Source organism: Panulirus ornatus, chromosome 7, assembly GCF_036320965.1.
Source record: "Panulirus ornatus isolate Po-2019 chromosome 7, ASM3632096v1, whole genome shotgun sequence".
Taxonomy (NCBI): Eukaryota; Metazoa; Arthropoda; class Malacostraca; order Decapoda; family Palinuridae; genus Panulirus; species Panulirus ornatus.
In genome coordinates this window covers 17,043,247-17,067,104 of record NC_092230.1, presented here as the reverse complement: position 1 = coordinate 17,067,104, position 23,858 = coordinate 17,043,247, and the positions used below count along the sequence as shown (strand labels likewise).

Below are 23,858 nucleotides of genomic sequence, written 5' to 3'. Positions count from 1 at the left end.
TCACTCCATCTTTCCACCTCCAATTTGGTCTCCCTCTTCTCCTCGTTCCCTCCACCTCCGACACATATATCCTCTTGGTCAATCTTTCCTCACTCATTCTCTCCATGTGCCCAAACCATTTCAAAACACCCTCTTCTGCTCTCTCAACCACGCTCTTTTTATTTCCACACATCTCTCTTACCCTTACGTTACTTACTCGATCAAACCACCTCACACCACACATTGTCCTCAAACATCTCATTTCCAGCACATCCATCCTCCTGCGCACAACTCTATCCATAGCCCACGCCTCGCAACCATACAACATTGTTGGAACCACTATTCCTTCAAACATACCCATTTTTGCTTTCCGAGATAATGTTTTCGACTTCCACACATTCTTCAAGTCTCCCAGAATTTTCGCCCCCTCCCCCACCCGATGATCCACTTCCGCTTCCATGGTTCCATCCGCTGCCAGATCCACTCCCAGATATCTAAAACACTTCACTTCCTCCAGTTTTTCTCCATTCAAACTCACCTCCCTATTGACTTGACCCTCAACTCTACTGTACCTAATAACCTTGCTCTTGTTCACATTTACTCTTAACTTTCTTCTTTCACACATATATTCTTATTATTGTTTTGCTTTGTCGCTGTCTCCCGCGTTTGCGAGGTAGCGCAAGGAAACAGACGAAAGAAGTGGCCCAACCCACCCCCATACACATGTATGTGGCTGTGTGTGTATATATATATATATATATATATATATATATATATATATATATATATATATATATATATGTGTGTGTGTGTGTGTGTGTGTGTGTGTGTGTGTGTGTGTGTGTTATCCATGGAGATAGGGGAGAGAAAATACTTCCCATGTATTCCCCGTGTGTTGTAGAAGGCGACTAAACGGGACGGTAGCAGGGGGCTGGATGCGTTCTCCTCCTTGTATTTCAGTTTCTAAAAGGGGAAACAGAAGAAGGAGTCACGCGGGGAATGCTCATTCTCCTCGAAGGCTCAGACTGGGATGTCTGAATGTGTGTGGATGTAACCAAGATGAAAAGAACGGAGAGATACGTAGTATGTTTGAGGAAAGAAACCTGGATGTTCTGGCTCTGAGTGAAACGAAGCTCAAGGGTAAAGAAGAAGAATGGTTCGGAAATATCTTGGGAGTAAAGTCAGGGGTTAGTGAGAGGACATGAGCCAAGGAAGGAGTAGCACTACTCCTGAGACAGAATTTGTGGGAGTGCGTGATAGCGTATAAGAAGGTAACGTCTAGATTGATGTGGGTAAAACTGAAAGTGGATGGAGAAAGATTGATTATTGGTGCTTATGTACCTGGGCATGAGAAGAAAGATCATGAGAGGCAAGTGTATTGGGAACAGCTGAGTGAGTGTGTCAGCAGCTTTGGTGCATTGGACCAGGTATTAGTGATAGGTGAAAAAAAGCGGTGTGTAATGTGGCAATTGAGGGTGAAATTGGTGTACATGGGGTAGTCAGTGTTGTGGATGGAAATGATGAAGAGCTTGTGGATTTGTGTGCTGAAAAAGACTGATGATTGGGAATACCTGATTTAAAAATAAAGATATACATAAGCATACGTATGTGAGTAGAAGAGATGGTCAAAGGGCAAAATCAGATTACGTATTAATTGATAGGCGTGTAAGAAAGAGAATTTTGGATGTTAATGTGCTGAGAGGGGCAGCTGGTGGGATGTCTGATCACTATCTTGTGAAGGCGAAACTGAAGATTTGTAGAGGTTTTCAAAAAGAAGAATGTTGGGGAGAAGAGAGCGGTGAGAGTAAGTGAGCTCGGAAAGGAGACTTGTGTAAGGAAGTACCAAGAGAGATTGAGTGTAAGATGGCAGAGGTGAGAGCAAATGACTTGAGGGGAGTGAGTGATGAATGGGACGTATTTAGGGTAGCAGTGACGGTGTGTGCAAAAGATGCCTGTGGCATGAGAAAGATGGGAGATGGGCAGATTAGAAAGGGTATTGAGTAGTGGAATGAAGAAGTAAAGTTGTTAGTGAAAGAGAAAAGAGAGGCGTTTCGACGATACTTACAAGGAAGGAGTGCAAATGTCTGGGAGATGTATAAGAGAAAGCGGCAGGAGGTCAGGGGGAAGGTGCAGGGGTTAAAAAAGAGGACAAATGAAAATTGGGGTGAGAAAGTATTATCAAAATTTAGGGAGAGTAAAATGATGTCTTGGAAGGATGAAAATAACGTGCGAAAGACGAGAACAAATGGGAACATCGGTGAAGAGGGGGGAAGTGTTAACAGATAGTGATAAAGTGAGAAGTAAATGAAGTGAGTATTTTGAAGGTATGTTGCATGTGTTCATTAATAGAGTGGCAGATGTAGATTGTTTTGGTCGGGATGGTGTGCGAAGTGAGAAGGTCAGAGGTTGAGGGAACAAGGAGAAGCGGGAGAGCTAGTTGGAGGTGGGAGGAAGGAGTGAAAATCATTTTGAGAGATCGGGACCTGAACATACAGTGGGGTGAGAGGCTTGCAAGGAATAGAGTGAATTGGAACAATGTGTTATACCGGGGTCGAAGTGCTGTCAACGGATTGAACCAGGGCATGTGAAACGTTCTGTGAATATTAGCGATCTCGCGCTTGGACTCGGCAGGAAAATCCCGCAGACCGACTGGATGCCTGCTGTACACACCCACTTGTGTGGCACTCTGGTCAGCGCATTAGCCTTCTTCTCAGCGGAAGTGACGACTTTGACCTCGAGCTGCAAACCGTACTCACTTGCAATTGTTTTTGTCGTCTCTAGCCGCTGACAGCTTTCGTTTTCAGACGCGACCTCCCTGACAGCGCGTCCATCAACCAGTGGTACACGGTCTTCGAATCACTCATCAACAACAGCCTTTTCATCATCCTCCAGGCGACCACAAGGTTTACTTCCCGAAGCATGGCATCCAGTTCGGCAAGATTCATGTGCGAGCATTCGTTCTGCTGTAGCCAGCAGACGTCCTCAACGATGTTGCCGTTCACCTCCAGTACAGCCCCTATCGCACGAGAACTGGCGTCCACCCATACGACCATCTCGTCGCCAACCATCCCAACGACCTTAAGTTGGATCCGAACATTTCGCGCGCTGTAGGGTCTCAATGCGCATCGAGTGCAGCTCCGGATTGGTGAGCTCGCTGTCTTAGGAGGTGGTGACTGCGTTGACTCTTTTCAAGTAGAAGGCCGCCGTACGCAGCCAGCCACGAACAGTTAAGTGGCTCGTGAGACGCCCACACGAGGAAAACACCATACGTCTTGTCAACTTCTCTAGCTCATCACCAACATCATTGTCTCACTTCCAAAAAAGGAAGCGTAGCTCTCCCAGACTCGTATGCTCAACACCCGGGCTCCTTTGGACACTCGCTCAGTGGGTTTGCACACCAGGCCGTGTTAACTGGGGTGGTTCTCAACATCCGTCGCAAGCGCCACCCTCTCGTCCACCAGGATGTCATCCAATTACGAAGTTGCCCTATTGATTCTCTAGTCCCAACTCAATACAGTACTTAGGACCTTCTTTACCAAGGGCGCGATGCTTAGTCCATAGCTTTACCAAGGGCGCGATGCTTAGTCCATAGCTCAGCCGCGTCAAATAGTCCCGCCGTCCCTGGAATACTACTGTCTGATACGGCCACAGCGAATCGCCTACGTGGATCTAGGTGTAGGCTTTACGCAGATCGACAAGAGCAGTCTTCTGCCCACGGTGGCGCCACTCTCTACTCTCGCCGCAGACGTCTGCGGACTTCAGCTCACTGAAGTTAGGCACCGGGCGCACCTTCCCTTTATTCTCTTGAATAATGGCCCTCAGCGGAATCGTTTTCTTCATAGCTCCTTGACGCATCTCGTCGTGTGGAACTAGCCAGTCATCCGCAATCCATCGCGGCAACTCGCGTTCGTACTCTTGGCGAGCCTTCGGTCGTACCTCGCGCTCCGGAGTAGTGTTCAACAGACGTGGCGGCTCCGTACCGTCACACCACTTCCACGAAACCGTCCATTTTTTTGCTGCTGCATCATAGACCACGGTAAAATCCCTTCCATCAATAACGGGACCTGTTGCTAAAGTTGCTACTGCTGAAGATGAAGACGTGGCGCAACTCCCGATGGCAGCTGGACGCGCACCACACCGGTTCCCTCGCACAAGTACCGCTCACCGCTCACATTCATCATCCAGATATCCTGCTCTGTCCAACTGGAGCACATGGAGACGTACGAGCGCGATATTCTTCGTACAGCCGTTGTCCACCAGGGCGTCGCAGCTTACCCCGTCCACGATCAACCGAACCATCGGCAGAGCGCCTGTTACTGACGAGCCGGAGATGAGGCTGGCGCTGGCCCCACCTCTCCTAATCCGTTTCCCGATTCCTGGGCACGACGAAGCGATATGCCCTCAGCGGCCACAGCATAAGCAGCGTATGTTGCTGGGCCCGTCCAGCTGAACGTCAATGGGAGTAGTGATTGGGCTGACCACAGTTACGGCAGATTACAACAGCTGCCTCGACCAGTTCACCAGAATGAGCAGGCGCCGCCATTCTCCTCAACCAGCACGGCATGAGCGCGGCTCAGGATCTGGCCAATGTCCATGGATGCCATACGTGAACCAGCCCGTAGGATGCGGTAGGCAGCGTCAGAGAGGCCGGCCACAAAAGCACAGGCTAGGCCAGTGTCAGGCATACCTACCCCCCAAACTGCGCTGCCAGACGACGTGAGTCGTCCAGCGATTCACCATGACCAATCTTACGAGCAGCGAATTGCTCGTAAGCATAGAAGCGATCTGACGCAAATGCGGAGACGAGAGCTTCCTTAATTCTTTCGTATACCAGCTTGTTGGCACAACTCAGGTGCTGGTGGACAGCAAATAACACTGAGGCGGACCTGGCAGACAAGTCAGTACTCTACAAACTGAATTGTTCTCTGTACTTATCACTCTTGAGCTGGTAGAAATCACTGCCACAAACAGTTTAATTATCGCTTCTTGTCCTTAACACCTTGAGACCAGAATGTAACATGCTGGTCTCTGAAGCCAGACACCAATATTCAGACATTATTGCTCAAGGGATTCAAATCAAATTGCTATAGATTCCCTCTCATATAGGCCTCTGTGAGCAAGACAAAGCTGATGCTTTAGCCAAACTTGCACTTCGTGAAGATGATGGTGAAAACAATATTGGGTTGTCCATCAGAAGCCTCAAAACTGTAATTAGAAAGGAACTATCTGACCTCTTTGAAGCACGAAGACGAGTTCAAATAAACACAGACATATGTATTTTCCATCAGAGTGAAATGTGTAAATCAAACATGTCTATGGAGAAAATAATAAGATTTGCAGATTACATGAAGCTGTATTTTCTAGACTAAGGTTAGGCTATAGCTACTATTGGCGCTTTGGCCCACCTGGAAATGTTAACTATGTGAATGGTAGAACATTATGCCTTAAGATGTGGAAAAAGAACCTTTTAGGAATAGATATAAACAAAACCTGCACGAAATGTCACCTTATTGTTAATAACATGATACCTGAAATTTTAAGTTTGTATCCACTGTTTTCATCTGGTCGGTAAAACTTACCATATGAAACTATGTAATGTAGAATGTAATGAAATACTGTTATGAATTGTAGCATCCTATGTAATATCAACCCCACTGGGGTCTGACTAAGACCCACTGTAACCCCTGTAATCCTTTTGCGCTACCGCTTACAGGGTGAACATTGGGTGCAATAAATTTTGCTGGGGTTGTCGGCACAACTCAAAACAGACTGATCAAAAGATGTCAAAGTATCGCCAGCGCTCGACAACGCCCCACCAAACAACAAGCAGAACTCTGTCAGCAGTGTGATGGCTGTGGTGCCGCGGTACATCCTGGAGGACGAGAGAAGCAGTGTCCTGGTTGGGCAGAGAAATGCTCCCATGGTAACAACACAGGACACTTCAAGAAAGTGTCTCAAGAAACTACAGGATTCTTAGAAACCCCGTGACAAGAACAAGTCGATGATAGGTAAAGCTGCCCGTTGCCTGAAGCTGAGTGACGTCCACAGGTCACCAGCCAACCGTCGACCGCCCAGAGTCAACGTCGGAGTGTTTCACCTGACGGAACGCGTGGGGGGCGATCTGCTGTGCACGCCCGACGCAGAAACGACAGCTGTCAGACCACGACAGCTGCTGCAACAGCTTGCTCTCTTCGTGAGTCTGACCTCTACTCTGCAGGACGAGGAGGTTCTCGTGACAAACAGCAGTAAATTGTCACCTGTGGGATCATTCAAGGCAATTCCCACCCTGAAAGATAACGTCAACCGACACCACCGTCGAGGTAGTCCGTGACAGAGACGACGCCCTGCTCTCCTAGCATGACGCCAGAGCCCTCATCATCATCCCTGCTAACTACTCGAAGCAGATTTAGTCGCTCCACAATGATGCCCGGCCGATGTTAGGCTAACCCTGATGTCCCCAGCGCCGAGCAGTTAGCGGAGAATCGCCAGAAGCTTCTGGAAGATGCCAATGATGTCTTGGTGGACCCAGAGGAATTCCATAGGGAAACACAGCTGTGGACTATGTCTGGCCCGCCCATGATCTACCTGCAGGAGGAGGAGCAGCCCTCTGCACTCCACACTCCTCGGGACATCCACTTGGCCTGGCAAGCAGATGTCAGACATCATGGTGCAGCAAGGGATCAACCAGCCACTAGGTGTCGTGGTATCGGAGTGGTGTCATCCCATGGTGGTCGCACCGAAGCAGAAGGGAGGCGTCAGCATCACCGTGGACTTCACCAAGCTGAACAAACCAGTTTTGCGACCCGCCAATCGTGCCCCAACACCGCACAACTCTGTCCTGGAGGTCGGCCCTGGTTCCAAATATTTCACCACGATGGACGTGATAATGAGATTCTAGCAGCTTCCGCTAGCGGAGGAGGCGCTGCCGTTTACCACCTTCATAACTCCGTGGGGACGTTCCAAGTTTCAACGTCGCCCCATGGGATTCGTGTCTACAGAGGACGAATCTTGGGGACGTGGCGCCATCGCACTCGTAGGCGTCAGCAACAGTGTCAAGGTCGTGGATGATGTGTTCGTCTGTGACTCGGTATTACCGTCTACCTTCAACGTGCCTGAGAGATCCTTCGACGATGTCACAAGCACGGCATAAAAATTACCCAGAGCAAGTTTGTGTATGCCAGCCAATCTGCCGTGTTCTATGGGTATGGCATCACAGCCGAGAATGTGACGGCAGACCCAGGTAAGGTGAGTGCGATCGTGTATTTCCCCACCCGCACCAACATAACGGACCTCAGGTCATTCATGGGTCTCATGAAGCAGCTAGCAGACTTCACTCACCCTGAGCATAGTAACAGCGGTAGACACCCTCCGCTCCCTTCTCAGCCCCAGGAATGATTTCATGTTGTCCCCCGACCACCGCGCATCATTCTAGAAAGTGAAACAAGCCCTGGATTCTACTCCAATTTTCGCCCGGTTCGATCCCGCCCTTCCTACAGTTTTGCAAACAGACGCCTCGCGTCTGAAAGATACGCCTTTCTTCAGCGGTGATAGGTGGCGGCTAGTTCGGTGTGGCGCTCGTTTTCTTTGCGACGCGGAGACAAGATATGTCATTGTGGAATTGGAACTCATGGCCGCTGTGTGGGGCCATGAGAGGTGCCGCCTGTATCTGCTGGGTCTACCGCACTTCGATGTCCTCATCGATCACAAGCCGCTGGTGCCCATTTTGAATGACTTCACATTGGACACTGTGGAGAACCCATGTCTCCAGCGTCTGGAGGAGAAGACGCAGTTTTCCTTGGCGACAGTGTCCAGGCGTACGTTCGGAGAAAGAACATGCAATCCATGACGGGCTGCCCCAAACACTGCCGACCTCGGCAGACGTCGAGGCAGAGGTGGACGTCAACTACTTCTTAGATAACAGGATGATGGCCGGGGCAATGCAAGTATCGTCACAGCCACCCGATCACCTGCGTGACCTCGTCATCCAGGAGGGACTACATACAGCTGCTGCCTAGGATGACGCTTACCGTCACCTCCACCGCGTCGTATCGTAGGTTTTCCCACGGACAGGAGAAAAGTACCAGCAGCACTACGAGACTTCTGGAGGATGCGAGACAGCCTGGCTACTGACGAAGGTCTCGCTCTCCACTGCCCTTGGGTTCATCATCCCCACCGCACTTCGCCGCCAAGTTCTGTCCCGCCCTCACGATTCTCACCGAGGCGTAGAGGCCACAAAGCGCCACGCCCGGACGACAGTGTGGTGGCCTGACATCACGAGTGACACTGTGAACACCGTGCAGGTATGTGAAGCGTGCTAGACCCTCCAGCCCTCCCAGATAAAGGAGCCGTTGATGTGTGACCCGCCCTCATCCCGACCTTTCAAGGACGTCTCTCCTGACCTGTTCTCCCACGCAGGAAAGGAATTTGAGCTGTACGACGATCGTCTTCTGTCTGGATGGCCGCATGATAGTCAGTATGGAAGGAACGCCACATCACACACCACCATCAAGCTTCTCCGTAGCTTCTTCCTTGGTGTAGGCGTACCTGTCCGTCTCCGCAGGGAAGGTGGACCTCAGTTCTCCAGCTCCGAATTTCGCGCCTTTCTCACGCTTTGGAGCATGACTCACCACGTCACATCATCTACATTATCCACAGGCCAGCGGTCATGCTGAGGCCTGTGTGAATCAGATGAAGCACCTCATCATCAAGACCATCAGCAATGGCTGCCAAATGATGTAGGAATGTGTAGAAGATGAATGTAAGGCTCGTTTTTCCCTGACCCACATGTCATCGAGACGTAGTTACCACAGACGTAATCCTGTGGAACGTCTGAATATCTGTCCTATCCAGTTCGAACTTCCCCGGGAAAGAGATGGAGGAAGTTTACGTTACGTATCCTTATGTATTATACTATGTCTCATGTATCCTTACATGTAATATTAATATGTAATATATGACGCTCCTCTCTCTTTTGTTTTGAGCGAGCGTCAAGCACTGTGTCGGCAGAGGTGATAAGTTCTCGGGCTGTTCAACACGCTCCCTCGTGTCTTACTAATCTTCCTTGTGTATCTTGTTTGTTAGTTAACAAAACTCAGTGTCACGTCTTCACCAGCGTCGTTGTTTCACAATTCCTACAGCTGACAGTCTTAATGACCATGGAAGGTAGTCCTCAAGCCTAAATGACCAACAAGCAACTGCTTCACGTATTTTTTTTTTTTTTTTGGCCTACAAGTAGAGTCACTGAGGAGTATATTAAAAGCGGCAGCATCCATATGATTCAAGTGTAGTCCACCATTCATTCTGTATCCTTACTTGACAGAGTTAAGTCGAAAGCTGTCCGACTTATAAACTGTCTCAGGCTAACTTCCAAATGACCTGCTTGCCTTACGCCGCATTGCTGGTTCAGTTTCCCTTTTCTATAGGTATTACTTTGGTCTCTGCTCCTGAGAGCTGGCTGCTTGTGTGCCCCCCACCACTAGCTAGACGACGCAATACTCGGCAAGCTGCTGCGTCACGTGATTATTGTGTGGCCGTCGGTAACTCAAGGATGGGCCGTTTTGATAACTGTTTCTCTCCTAACTCCTCGAAGCTTTGGAATTCTACCCTCTCGTGTCTTTTCCAGTAACTATGACCTGGCACATTCTAAAAAACAGGTTTTTCACTTCCTCCAAAATTTATAAGTACTTTTCCTTGTCTATTCTCTTTCACTTTCATAATTCTTTCTATATTTCAATTAAGGCCTGATCTTGATGAGGATTCTTACCGTGACTGGAGCCTTCATCATTAAAAAAAAAGAGAAATATCTCAAGCCACGTATGGAAATGATGCCATAAGTTTACGACTCCCTCCTGTCAACATAGGTTGACTAATGACTTAACTGAAGAAAGCGATTCCAGTGCCAGTCCTGGGTCGCAATCCTGAAATTATTGAAAATCAGTTGATATTTTTGCAGAAGCTCTCATAGTGTTTCCTTACGTATACCACTGGTACCAACATGACGACTAAGAAGACTATCTATCATTGTCGGCACCATCACAAAATGTCCTTTACCTCGTCGGGTACAACATCTACCTGGACATTTAGAAATTGATATCGTTTATGGTAGAATGAGTTCTTGGCGCAGAATTCCTCTCTACAGCTGAACTCGACCACTGGTGCATATGCAACAGTGGGTTTCCGTGAAGGATGTGTGGTGTCACCGTGGCTGTTGAATTTGTTCAGTGGCAAGATGGTGAGGAAGATAAACTTGGAGATCTCAAGCCGGTTTACAGCATGCTGGAGGTGTAGGTACATAAGTTTATCAGCTGCCGTTTGCCGATGACACTGGCTCTAGTGCCAGGCTCTAGATAGAGACTCTAGAAGCTGGTAATACAGTTCTGGAGAGTGTATGAAATAAGAAAGCTGAAAGTACATGACAACAAAAGTAAGACGGAATGGTCTGAACGTAATCGAAGGGGGATGACTTGGAGGAAGTGGGGTGTTACCGGCGCCTAGGAGTTTGAGGCGGCAGAGGACGTGAACCATGGTCGCAGAAGTGGGTCACAGAGCGGAAGAAAGGGTTAAGGTCCTCGATGGGTCATAGAGCATGTTCAGGGGAAATACCTCTGTCTGTGAGAGCAAAGATTTGTATGGCTGACGGTATTGTAATACCGAGAGAATTTTATGCATATGAGTCGCAGGTCTTGAATGCAAAGGAAATGAAGAGGGTGGACATTCTGGAAATGAAATGCCTGAGGATGATAAATAGAGGGAGGCAGATTGATTGTGTATGACATTCGTGTCAGATACGTGCGGTAGTGGGTGCAGTCTGGTACGAAGAGCCGACCACAGTGTTCTCAAATGGTTCGGGTATATGGAGGGGATGAGTGAAGAGACACTGACAAGGAGGATCTGTGTAAGAAATGGAGGGAGCAAGATGGAGGAGGAGGACGAAGAAAGGATGAAGAGGAGGTTTATGAGTATACGAGCCTAAATATTCAGGAGCGCAAGTGGCGTCCATTGGAAAGAAAGAATTGGTGTGATGTGGTATATGGTGTGAAAAAAGGGCCTAAGAATCAGTTAAAGTATATCTTGGAGTGATCTGTGGGGCTTGGATGTTAATAGCAGGCTCGGGTTCTGGTACGTAATATACGATAGCTAAAGAGGTGACGTATGCAAACCAAGCCATTGTTCGTCCATTCCTGACACCATGTCACTCACACAAGAAGCTCAGTTAGAAATGCATTTCAGAATTATATATATCTACAGTCGAATGACCGGATCAAAGATTTCTTGTGGGGTAGGGGTTGGCGACTGGAGGCTCACACTCTGAGCCGGGAACAATATATAAGGATCGTCATCGTATCCTCCTAACGAAGTTACGACATGCGTTGTAAGCTTGATATACAAACATGTACCGTGACCTGCGGGACATTTACTCTTTTACAAGAGGATGCCGGAGTAAAGTGAAAGCTTTGCGGAAGATGAAAGCCGGCAAGGCGGCGGTTCTGGATGGTATTGCAGTGGAATTTCTTACAAAAAGGGGTGATTGTGTTGTTCATTGGTTGATAAGGATATTCAATGTATGTAGCGTTCATGGCGAAGTGCCTGAGGATTGGCGGAATGCTTGCATAGTGCCATTGTACAAACGCAAAAGGGGATAAAGGTGAGTGTTCAAATTACAGAGGTATAAGTTTGTTAAGTATTCCCAGGAAATTATATGGGAAGGTATTGATTGAGAGGGTGAAGGCATATACAGAGCATCAGACTGGGGAAGAGCAGTGTGGTTTCAGAAGCGGTAGAGGATGTGTGGATCAGGTGTTTGCTTTGAAGAATGTATGAGAAAAATACTCAGAAAAACAGATGGATATGTATGTAGCATTTATGGATCTGAAGAAGGCATATGATAGGGTTGATAGAGATACTTTGTGGAAGGTTATAAGAGTATATGGTGTTGGAGGTAAGTTGCAAGAAGCAGTGAAAAGTTTTTATCAAGGATGTAAGGCATGTGTACGAGCAGGAAGAGAGGAAAGTGATTGGTTCCTAGTGAATGTCAGTTTGCGGCAGAGGTGCGTGATGTCTCCATGGTTGTTCAATTTGATTATGGATGGGGTGGTTGGGGAGGTGAATGCAAGAGTTTTGGAGAGAGGGGCAAGTATGCAGTCTGTTGTGGATGAGAGGACTTAGAAAGTGAATCAGTTGTTGTTAGCTGATGATGCAGTGCTGGCAGCTGATCCGGATGAGAAACTGCAGAAGTTGATGACTGAGTTTGGTAAAGTGTGTGAAAGAAGAAAGCTGAGAGTAAATGTGAATAAGAGCAAGGTTATTAGGTTCATTAGGGTTGAGGGGGGTAAGTTTGAATGGAGAAAAACTGGAGGAAGTGAAGTGTTTTAGATATCTGGGAGTGGATTTAGCAGCGGATAGAACCAGAGAAGCGGAAGTGAGTCGGGGGGGGGGGGGGGGGGGCGCGAAGGTTCTTGAAGAGTTGAAGAATGTGTGGAAGGCAAGAACGTTATCTCAGAGAGCAAATATGGGTATGTTTGAAGGAATAGTGGTTCCAACAATGTTATATGGTTGCGAGGCATGGGCCATAGATAGGATTGTGCGGAGGAGGGTGGATGTGTTGGAGATGAAATGTTTGAGGACAATATGTGGTGTGAGGTGGTTTAATCGAGTAAGTAATGAAAGGGGAAGAGAGATGTGTGGTAATAAAAAGAGTGTGGTTGAGAGAGCAGAAGAGGTTGTGTTGAAATGGTTTGGTTACATGGAGAGAATGAATGAGAAAGATTGACAAAGAAGGTATATGTGTCAGGGTTAGAGGGAACGAGAAATGGGAGACCAAATTGGAGGTGGAACGATGGAGTGGAAAAGATTTGGAGTGATCGGGGCCTGAACATACAGGAGGGTGAAATGCGTGCAAGGAATTGAATGAATTGGAACGATGTGGTATACCGTGGTCACCGTGCTGTCAATGGATTGAACCAGGGCATGTGAAGCGCCTGGGGTAAACTATGGAGTTTTGTTTGGCCTGGGTGTGGAAAGGGAGCTGTGGTCTCGGTGTATTACACATGATAGCTAGAGACTGAGTGTGAACGAATGTGGCCTTTGTTGTCTTTTCCAAGCGCTACCGCGCGCGGGGGGGTGGGGGGCTTCTATTTCATGTGTGGCGTGGTGCCGATGGGATAGATGAAGGCAACAAGCATGAATATGTACATGTGTATATATGTATATGTCTGTGTATGTATATGTATGTAAATGTGCGTGTATGGGCGTTTATATATATATATATATATATATATATATATATATATATATATATATATATATATATATATATATATATATATATATATATATATATATAATTATATATATATATATATATTTATTTATTTATTTATTTATTTTGCTTTGTCGCTGTCTCCCGCGTTAGCGAGGTAGCGCAAGGAAACAGACGAAAGAATGGCCCAACCCGCCCACATACACATGTATACACATACACGTCCACACACGCAAATATACATACCTATACATCTCAATGTACACATATCTATACACACACAGACATATACATATATACACATGTACATAATTCATACTGTCTGCCTTTATTTGTTCCCATCGCCACGCCGCCACACATGGAATAACAACCCCCTCTCCCCTCATGTGTGCGAGGTAGCGCTAGGAAAAGACACCAAAGGCACCATTCGTTCACACTCAGTCTCTAGCTGTCATGTAATAATGCACTGAAACCACAGCTCCCTTTCCACATCCAGGCCCCACACAATTGTCCATGGTTTACCCCAGACGCTTAACATGCCCTGGTTCAATCCATGGACAGCACTTCGACTCCAGTATACCACATCGTTCCAATTCACTCTATTCCTTGCACGCCTTTCACCCTCCTGCATGTTCAGGCCCCGATCACTCAAAATCTTTTTCACTCCATCTTTCCACCTAAAATTTGGTCTCCCACTTCTCCTCGTTCCCTCCACCTCTGACACATATCCTCCTTGTCAATCTTTCCTCACTCATTCTCTCTATGTGACCAAACCATTTCAAAACACCCTCTTCTGCTCTCTCAACCACACTCTTTTTATTTCCACACAGCTCTCTTACCCTTACATTACTTACTCGATCAAACCACCTCACACCACATATTGTCCTCAAACATCTCATTTCCAGCACATCCACCCTCCTGCGCACAACTCTATCCATAGCCCACGCCTCGCAACCATACAACATTGTTGGAACCACTATTCATTCAAACATACCCATTTTTGCTTTCCGAGATAATGTTCTCGACTTCCACACATTCTTCAAGGCTCCCAGGATTTTCGCCCCCTCCCCCACCCTATGATCCACTTCCGCTTCCATGGTTCCATCCGCTGCCAGATCCACTCCCAGATATCTAAAACACTTTACTTCCTCCAGTTTTTCTCCATTCAAACTTACCTCCCAATTGACTTGACCCTCAACCCTACTGTACCTAATAACCTTGCTCTTATTCACATTCACTCTTAACTTTCTTCTTTCACACACTTTACCAAACTCAGTCACCAGCTTCTGCAGTTTCTCACATGAATCAGCCACCAGCGCTGTATCATCAGCGAACAACAACTGACTCAAGCTCTCTCATCCACAAAAGACTGCATACTTGCCCCTCTTTCCAAAACTCTTGCATTCACCTCCCTAACAACCCCATCCATAAACAAATTAAACAACCATGGAGACATCACACACCCCTGCCGCAAACCTACATTCACTCAGAACCAATCACTTTCCTCTCTTCCTACACGTACACATGCCTTACATCCTCGATAAAAACTTTTCACTGCTTCTAACAACTTGCCTCCCACACTATATATTCTTAAAACCTTCCACAGAGCATCTCTATCAACTCTATCATATGCCTTCTCCAGATCCATAAATGCTACATACATATCCATTTGTTTTTCTAAGTATTTCTCACATACATTCTTCAAAGCAAACACCTGATCCACACATCCTCTACCACTTCTGAAACCACACTGCTCTTCCCCAGTCTGATACTCTGTACATGTCTTCACCCTCTCAATCAATACCCTCCCATATAATTTACCAGGAATACTCAACAAACTTATACCTCTGTAATTTGAGCACTCACGCTTATCCCCTTTGCCTTTGTACAATGGCACTATGCAAGCATTCCGCCAATCCTCAGGCACCTCACCATGAATCATACATACTTTAAATAACCTTACCAACCAGTCAACAATACAATCACCCCCTTTTTTGATAAATTCCACTGCAATACCATCGAAACCTGCCGCCTTACATGCTTTCATCTTCCGTAAAGCTTTTACTACCTCTTCTCTATTTACCAAATCATTTTCCCTAACCCTCTCACTCTGCACACCACCTCGACCAAAACACCCTATATCTGCCACTCTATCATCAAACACATTCAACAAACCTTCAAAACACTCACTCCATCTCCTCACATCACCACTACTTGTTATCACCTCCCCATTAGCCCCCTTCACTGAAGTTCCCATTTGCTCCCTTGTCTTACGCACTTTATTTACCTCCTTCCAAAACATCTTTTTATTCTCCCTGAAATTTAATGATACTCTCTCACCCCAACTCTCATTTGCCCTCTTTTTCACCTCTTGCACCTTTCTCTTGACCTCCTGCCTCTTTCTTTTATACCTCTCCAAGTCATTTGCATTTTTTCCCTGCAAAAATCGTCCAAATGCCTCTCTCTTCTCTTTCACTAATAATCTTACTTCTTCATGCCACCACTCACTACCTTTTCTAATCAACCCACCTCCCACGCTTCTCATGCCACAAGCATCTTTTGCGCAATCCATCACTGCTTCTCTAAATACATCCCATTCCTCCCCCATTCACCTTACCTCCTTTGTTCTCACCTTTTTCCATTCTGTACTCAGTCTCCTGGTACTTCCTCACACAAGTCTCCTTCCCAAGCTCACTTACTCTCACCACTCCCTTCACTCCAACATTCTCTCTTCTTTTCTGAAAACCCCCACAAATCTTCACCTTCGCCTCCACAAGATAATGATCAGACATCCCTCCAGTTGCACCTCTCAGCACTTTAACGTCCAAAAGTCTCTCTTTCGTGCGTCTATCAATTAACACGTAATCCAATAACGCTCTCTGGCCATCTCTCCTACTTACATACGTATACTTATGTATATCTTGCTTTTTAAACCAGGTATTCCCAATCACCAGTCCTTTTTCAGCACATAAATCTACAGGCTCTTCACCATTTCCATTTACAACACTGAACACTCCATGTATACCAATTATTCCCTCAACTGCCACATTACTCACCTTTGCATTCAAATCACCCATCACTATAACCCGGTCTTTTGCATCAAAACCACTAACACACTCATTCAGCTGCTCCCAAAACACTTGCCTCTTATGATCTTTCTTCTCATGCCCAGGTGCATATGCACCAATAATCACCCATCTCTCTCCATCAACTTTCAGTTTTACCCATATCAATCTAGAATTTACTTTCTTACACTCTATCACATACTCCCACAACTCCTGTTTCAGGAGTAGTGCTACTCCTTCCCTTGCTCTTGTCCTCTCACTAACCCCTGACTTTACTCCCAAGACATTCCCAAACCACTCTTCCCCTTTACCCTTGAGCTTCGTTTCACTCAGAGCCAAAACATCCAGGTTCCTTTCCTCAAACATACTATCTATCTCTCCTTTTTTCTCATCTTGGTTACATCCACACACATTTAGACACCCCAATCTGAGCCTTCGAGGAGGATGAGCACTCCTCGCGTGACTCCTTCTTCTGTTTCCCCTTTTAGAAAGTTAAAATATAAGGAGGGGAGGGTTTCTGGCCCCCCGCGACCGTCCCTTTAGTCGCCTTCTACGACACATGAGGAATGCGTGGGAAGTATTCTTTCACCCCTATCCCCAGGGGATATATATATTCCTATGAGTCCACGGGGAAAATGAAACACGAAAAGTTCCCAAGTGCACTTTCGTGCACTTGGGAACTTTTCGTGTTTCATTTTCCCCGTGGACTCGTAGGAATGTCTTAATCACGCGCAAAATTGTGATCCTTTCCAATATATATATATATATATATATATATATATATATATATATATGTGTGTGTGTGTGTGTGTGTGTGTGTGTGTGTGGTGTGTTGGTGGATTTGGGCCATTCTTTCGTCTGTTTCCTTGCGCTACTTTGATAACGCGGGAGACGGCGGTTAAGTATGCTAAAAAAAGATGTTATAGTAATTACTTCGCCATATAATTTTGTAACTCGTACGGCCAATCAACTAAACTATGATGTCATTAGTCCCTTATCAAAATTAAGACAAAGAAAAGAGACAGGCAACAATTCATAAATTAGCGTTAAAGGTAGAAAGCAGAAATTATGACATATCTAGAAAAAATTCCGACTGTAGCAGAGCTGAACGTTTCTTTAGTGGGGAAAGCAGAATATTTCTTGTGAGATGCGGGTCCATAGCCTACCTTAACTTCATATCCGTCGACGTATAGCAGAGCTTACGTACTGCATACCACATACTTCAGTGATCTAAGTTGCTTGCATACAGTGCGTATGATTAGAGCTAGGTCATCCCACAGGAACATTGTGGGAAAATAGCTAACCACGTCAACATTCGCCCGCACCTAAATTTCATACTCATGCACAACCAAATGTACAGCATGAACTATACCTATAGCTTCACACCAATTTGCAACAGCAGTCGAGGCCATATTTCATCTTAAATTGACATTTACACTCGCACACAACCTCATCCACAACCCTACCTGCCCTTAATCTCACCCTCAACCTCAACATTCGTGCCAAAATGCAGACACGATACCGGCTTCTCAGAGAAGAAAGAGTCTGCTCACAGAAATGTGAAAATACAGCATTGGTTTGGATTGCTGTCTTTACACCTCCTACATGGCAAATTGTCGGGGTTGAGAGTGAAGTTGTATGATCTTGTGAGTGAGGTTGCGCATGACTGTAAACGTTAGGTTAAATTGAACATTTGCTTAGATTTGCTGTCTTTTCACATTGTCCTGTAAGCCGACTTTCCTCTGAGGGACCGTCAAGGTTTCTCCTCCAAGCTGCCTGTACTCTATCTAGTCTCTAGAGTCTATATCACCGGTAGCACTCTTGCCCTTTATACGATTACAAACAACTTTTACAGGAACAGGCTGCTTGGGAAAGGTCACGCTGGAAAAAAGTCCCATAAAGCCTTTCTGAAAAAAAAATAGATTTCGAAAAGGTTGTATCCAATTGCTATTATATTTCAAAGGTGGGAAAACGTAGCAGATAAAATGTAGGGAATGGGGGATACAGATTCTCTGCCGGCACCGATGGAAGGAGCTGTAAAACAAGTTGATGCCATGCTGCATATAAAAGGAGATGTCAAACGGTAGGGTAAAATACTCATATATTATTATTTTTCACATTATGAGCGAGATAATATATAATATAAAATGTTTAACCCTGTATGGGAGAGTAAGGAGGCGAGATACGAGCTTATGGCAATGAAGTTAATTCCACTAACTGTGTATGTAAGTCTCCCTAAAGCCGTAGTGATAGATTCCAGTTTAGGACCCATAGGATACATCTGTAAGTGATGTTTATATGTGCACTTATGACGCCAAATAAATATTTAAAATCCCATAAATGGTGCCGTATTCCTGTGAAAGTTTGGTCCGATAGAACGCTTCACTCCCGTGAAAATTTGTTTGTTGTTGTCGCTGTTTTGTTGTCGATTGGCAGCTATTCAGTGACCATCTGAAATTGTAGCTTTTGGCAAGAACAGGATGGCTTTATTAAAAGCTTTCCTTTGTTAGGTAAGGCTAATTATAGCTGTAACTCGAAAGATAGTGGTATATAAAGTATAGCTTCGAGTTCCAGTTGAATCAAGATAAGACATTTTATTGAGCAAAATTTGAGTTAAAGTACCACAATTTGTAATTTATCTCTAAAAGGGAAATGTAAATGATAGAGTATCTATTTAGCTCGGCACTCTATTTTTTTTTCTATGAAACAGCAAAGCTAGTCTGTATGTTCCATAAATTTATTAGGGTAAATTACCGATTTAGGGGAACCGCCTAGATTACATGTATATAGATGAAATGATTACGAATAGACTCCTTATAATGAGTGTAGAGAGAGCTGTATAGTTTGTCCCATTATTTGATATCTTGTACTAAGCGCATTACAGTGTAGGGTTATGATTGTAACGGGAAATGTGAGGTTGAATAATAAAAGGATAATACTAAATTTGTTGCCTTTGAGAAATTCTGGTGAGGGATGGTATACGTCCGTATTTTATGAGCCTTACTACACCTATTCTGACCTAACCAAACCTAATCTAACATAACACACTTGAATATGAGTGTTCCTAAATCTATCGATTGCATATGCTTGAAATTTCGTAACTTCGGGGCATAGAACTGTAAAAATACTAATAGAGGTTGTAGAATAAGTAGGAGATAATGAAAGCATTATTTCCATGTGGGACTTCCAGCGAATTGTGTTAGATTAGGTTTGGTATGGTTGAAATTGTTTTTCTGATTGCTTTTGATATCTCTTGAACAATTTTGACATTCATTTCTATCTCGTATTGCTACATTTCTTTGTGATTTCCCCCCACCTAAAACCACAGTTCCCACTGGGGGCTCCCCATTATTGTTAGATAAGGGGAGGGATATCTCTAATGGCAGTGATATCAGTAGTAATGAAGGTCAGAATTGTGGAAAACACATCAAAACTATCAGAAAAAGATAAATTAAACGTTCTAATAGGTGAACATTCAAAACAGAAATTTTGCCATGAAATCTGCTATTATATAAGTTTTGTTGGCTAAAACTAGGTTTAGGCTATTTTACCACCTAGTTGTTTATGTTTTCCAGTGGGTGCTTTTCCTTTATTACAAGTAATAGTTATTGAATATGACAGTAGTATGTTAGTTTACCCATTTTTTTGAAATTATCTTTTGATATTAAGTAATATTTTTGTATATTGTTAGTGCACTGGATAATTTATCAGTTTAGCTTTAAATTGAAACTAGCTTTGGGAAATGGCAACTTATGATTTAGGTGCTTTGTATAAAGTACAATTATTTTATTGTAATTGCAGAATACCTGCTGCACATGATTTGCAGTTATACATTCTTTTGAATGATATTACGTAAAGCAATAAGGGTTATGGATGTCATGGAAAATATAAGGTTAAGTTGATATAACATAGTCAATACTTTTGAAATACTTTCTCAATAGAGCCTTTTAAAAACCCCACCTAACCTCACCAAGTAACTGAAATGATAGTAGAAGTAAACCAACATTATATTTTTCTTGCTATATATTCAGTTGAATGATTTTACATAAAGTAATAAAGATTATGTATATATTAGAAAATATAAGTTGTCGATGTAAACATAATCACAACTTTTGAAATACTTTCTCAGTGGTACCTATAAAAACCCTGCCTAAACTCACCAAGTAACTGAAATGATAGTAGAAGCATACCATCATTATATTTGTCTTTAAATGGGGATTATGCTTCGTTGTATTTTTGTTCACAGTTGATGCAGCATTAGCATTGCATTTCCTTGGGTTCTGTTGGCTTATTTTGTACAGAATATTGAAAATTAAGGTAGTTTTGATCGCAAGGTTGGTTACGTGAGGTATGCATAGGTTTTGTTTTTTATTACTTTTGTGATATTTACAGGATGTATGTCTGTCATGGTATGTAGTATCATTTGCTTAAGAATGAGATCATGATTCATCCTTATTTCAGAATTACAATGAACTGAAAGAGTGATTCCTGAAAGATTTTAGGGAGTCCTTTGTAGTTGCCCTTCATGTATCCAATGCTTTTGACATGGTGTAGCCTTGGGGTTTCATCTCTGTGCTGCTCTCTTTTGGCTTCCATCCCTCTGTTTGCTCCCTCGTATGTTTTCTTTATGGAGCAAGAGGATGATGGCTCAGAAGCCATATCTTACTTGTGAGAATAGTTCCCTCTCTGTTTGTTGATGGATTAGCCTTTCCCCCTTTCTCCATCAATAGTGGTGTCCCTCAAGGTTCTGTCCTATCGCCTACAATTTTACTCCTTTTCATCAATGATTTCTTTCCTCTACAAAAAGAGCAATACTTGGTGACAGCACAACTCTACATTGCTCCACATGCATCCTTTTTCTCTCAATTCATCCACATCTTGTTTTGCCATAGCTTCCTCAATAAACTTAGATGTGGACAGGATGTTTCAGTGAGGTAGATGAAATCTGGTTTATTATAATGACCCCAAGACCCAGTTTCTGTCCATATCTCTATCAAAAGTTCCTTACAACTTTTTCCTTTGATGGATCTGTAAATCCACTTCTTGGCTCAATGAACTCCCTTGGTGTATCGGTTAGCATTCCTGATCATGATGCATTCATGGGCCACCCAGAGTTGAGTGCATAGGTTCAAATCCTGGTTGCGGCAGTTGGTCCACAGTCAACCAAGCTGTTCATCCATCCCTAGGGGTTGGTCGATAAAATGGGCACCTGGCTCAGGCTAGGGTAAGTAATGAAAGGGTAAGAGAGATGTGTGGTTGTAAAAAGATTGTGGTTGAGAGAACAGAAAAGGGTGTGTTAAAATGGTTTGGATGTATGGTTAGGAGACCAAATTGGAGGTGGAAAGATGGGGAAAAAAAGATTTTGAGTGATTGGGGCCTTGACATGTATGAGGGTGAGAGGCGTGCAAGGAATAGAGTGAATTGGAATGATATGATATACCAGGGTTGATGTGCTGTCAGTAGACTGAACCAGGGCATTTGAAACATCTGGGGTAAACCATAGAAAGGCCTATAGGGCCAGGATGTGGAGAGGAAGTTGTGGTTTGTGTGCATTACACATGACAGCTAGAGACTGAGTGTGAATGAATGTGGCCTTTTTTGTCTGCTTTCCTGGCGCTACCTCGCTGGTGCAGGGGGTGGCGATTCTGTTTCCTGTGGTGCGGGGTGGCACCAGGAATGGAAGAAGACAAAAGAGAATGAATATGTACGTGTGTATATATGTATATGGGTGTTTTGAAATGGTTTGCTCACATGGAGAGAATGAGTGAGGAAAGATTGACAAAGAGGATATATGTGTCAGAGGTGGAGGGAACGAGAAGTGGGAGACCAAATTGGAGGTGGAAAGATGGAGTGAAAAACATTCTGAGTGATCGGGGCCTGAACATGCAGGAGGGTGAAAGGCATGCAAGGAATAGAGTGATTTGGAACGATGTGGTATACCGGGGTCGACGTGCTGTCAATGGATTGAACCAGGGCATGTGAAGCATCTTGGGTAAACCATGGAAAGTTTTGTGGGGCCTGGAAGTGAAAAGGGAGCTGTGGTTTCGGTGCATTATACATGACAGCTAGAGATGAGTGTGAACAAAAGTTGCCTTCGTTGTCTTTTCCTAGTGCTATCTCGCGCACATGCGGGGAAAGGGGGTTTTCATGTGTGGCTGGGTGGCGACAGGAATGAATAAGGGCAGACAGTATCAATTATGTAAATGTGTATATATGTATATGTCTGTGTGTGTATATATATGTATATGTTGAGATGTATAGGTATGTATATGTGCGTGTGTGGACGTGTATGTATATACACGTGTATGTGGGTGGGTTGGGCCATTCTTTCGTCTGTTTCCTTGCGCTACCTCGCTAACGCGGGAGACAACGAAAAAGTATGGTAGATAAATAAAATAAATGAATATGTGAGGAAGTACCAGGAGAGACTGAGTACAGAATGGAAAAAGGTGAGAACAATGGAAGTAAGGGGAGTGGGGGAGGAATGGGATGTATTTAGGGAATCAGTGATGGATTGCGCAAAAGATGCTTGTGGCTTGAGAAGCGTGGGAGGTGGGTTGATTAGAAAGGGTAGTGAGTGGTGGGATGAAGAAGTAGGATTATTAGTGAAAGAGAAGAGAGAGGCATTTGGACGATTTTTGCAGGGAAAAAATGCAATTGAGTGGGAGATGTATAAAAGAAAGAGACAGGAGGTCAAGAGAAAAGTGCAAGAGGTGAAAAAGAGGGCAAATGAGAGTTGGGGTGAGAGAGTATCATTAAATTTTAGGGAGAATAAAAAGATGTTCTGGAAGGAGGTAAATAAAGTGCATAAAACAAGGGAGCAAATGGGAACTTCAGTGAAGGGCGCTAATGGGGAGGTGATAACAAGTAGTGGTGATGTGAGAAGGAGATGGAGTGAGTATTTTGAAGGTTTGTTGAATGTGTTTGATGATAGAGTGGCAGATATAGGGTGTCTTGGTCGAGGTGGGGAGAATAAAAAGATGTTCTGGAAGGAGGTAAATAAAGTGCGTAAAACAAGGGAGCAAATGGGAACTTCAGTGAAGGGCGCTAATGGGGAGGTGATAACAAGTAGTGGTGATGTGAGAAGGAGATGGAGTGAGTATTTTGAAGGTTTGTTGAATGTGTTTGATGATAGAGTGGCAGATATAGGGTGTCTTGGTCAAGGTGGTGTGCAAAGTGAGAGGGTTAGGGAAAATGATTTGGTAAACAGAGAAGGGGTAGTAAAAGCTTTGCGGAAGATGAAAGCCGGCAGGGCAGCAGGTTTGGATGGTATTGCAGTGGAATCTATTATAAAAGGGGGTGACTGTATTGTTGACTGGTTGGTAAGGTTATTTAATGTATGTATGACTCATGGTAAGGTGCCTGAGGATTGGCGAAATGCGTGCATAGTGCCATTGTACAAAGGCAAAGGGGATAAGAGTGAGTGCTCAAATTACAGAGGTATAAGTTTGTTGAGTATTCCTGGTAAATTATATGGGAGGGTATTGATTGAGAGGGTGAAGGCATGTACAGAGCATCAGATTGGGGATGAGCAGTGTGGTTTCAGAAGTGGTAGA

At 44.6% G+C, this 23,858-nt stretch overlaps 1 protein-coding gene across 6 annotated transcripts in view; it reads left to right on the top strand.

The window, feature by feature from the left end:
• Positions 1-18,675: 18,675 nt before the first annotated feature.
• Positions 18,676-23,858, top strand: part of LOC139749432 (uncharacterized) — a 457,243-nt gene continuing 452,060 nt past the window's right edge. For 3 of the 6 annotated variants that reach the window (XM_071663280.1, XM_071663279.1, XM_071663278.1), the window contains exon 1: positions 18,676-18,812. The gene's annotated coding sequence lies outside the window, so the exon portion shown is untranslated. The remainder of the gene's footprint in view (positions 18,813-23,858) is intronic. The other 3 variants (XM_071663283.1, XM_071663281.1, XM_071663282.1) reach the window with 2 other exon arrangements.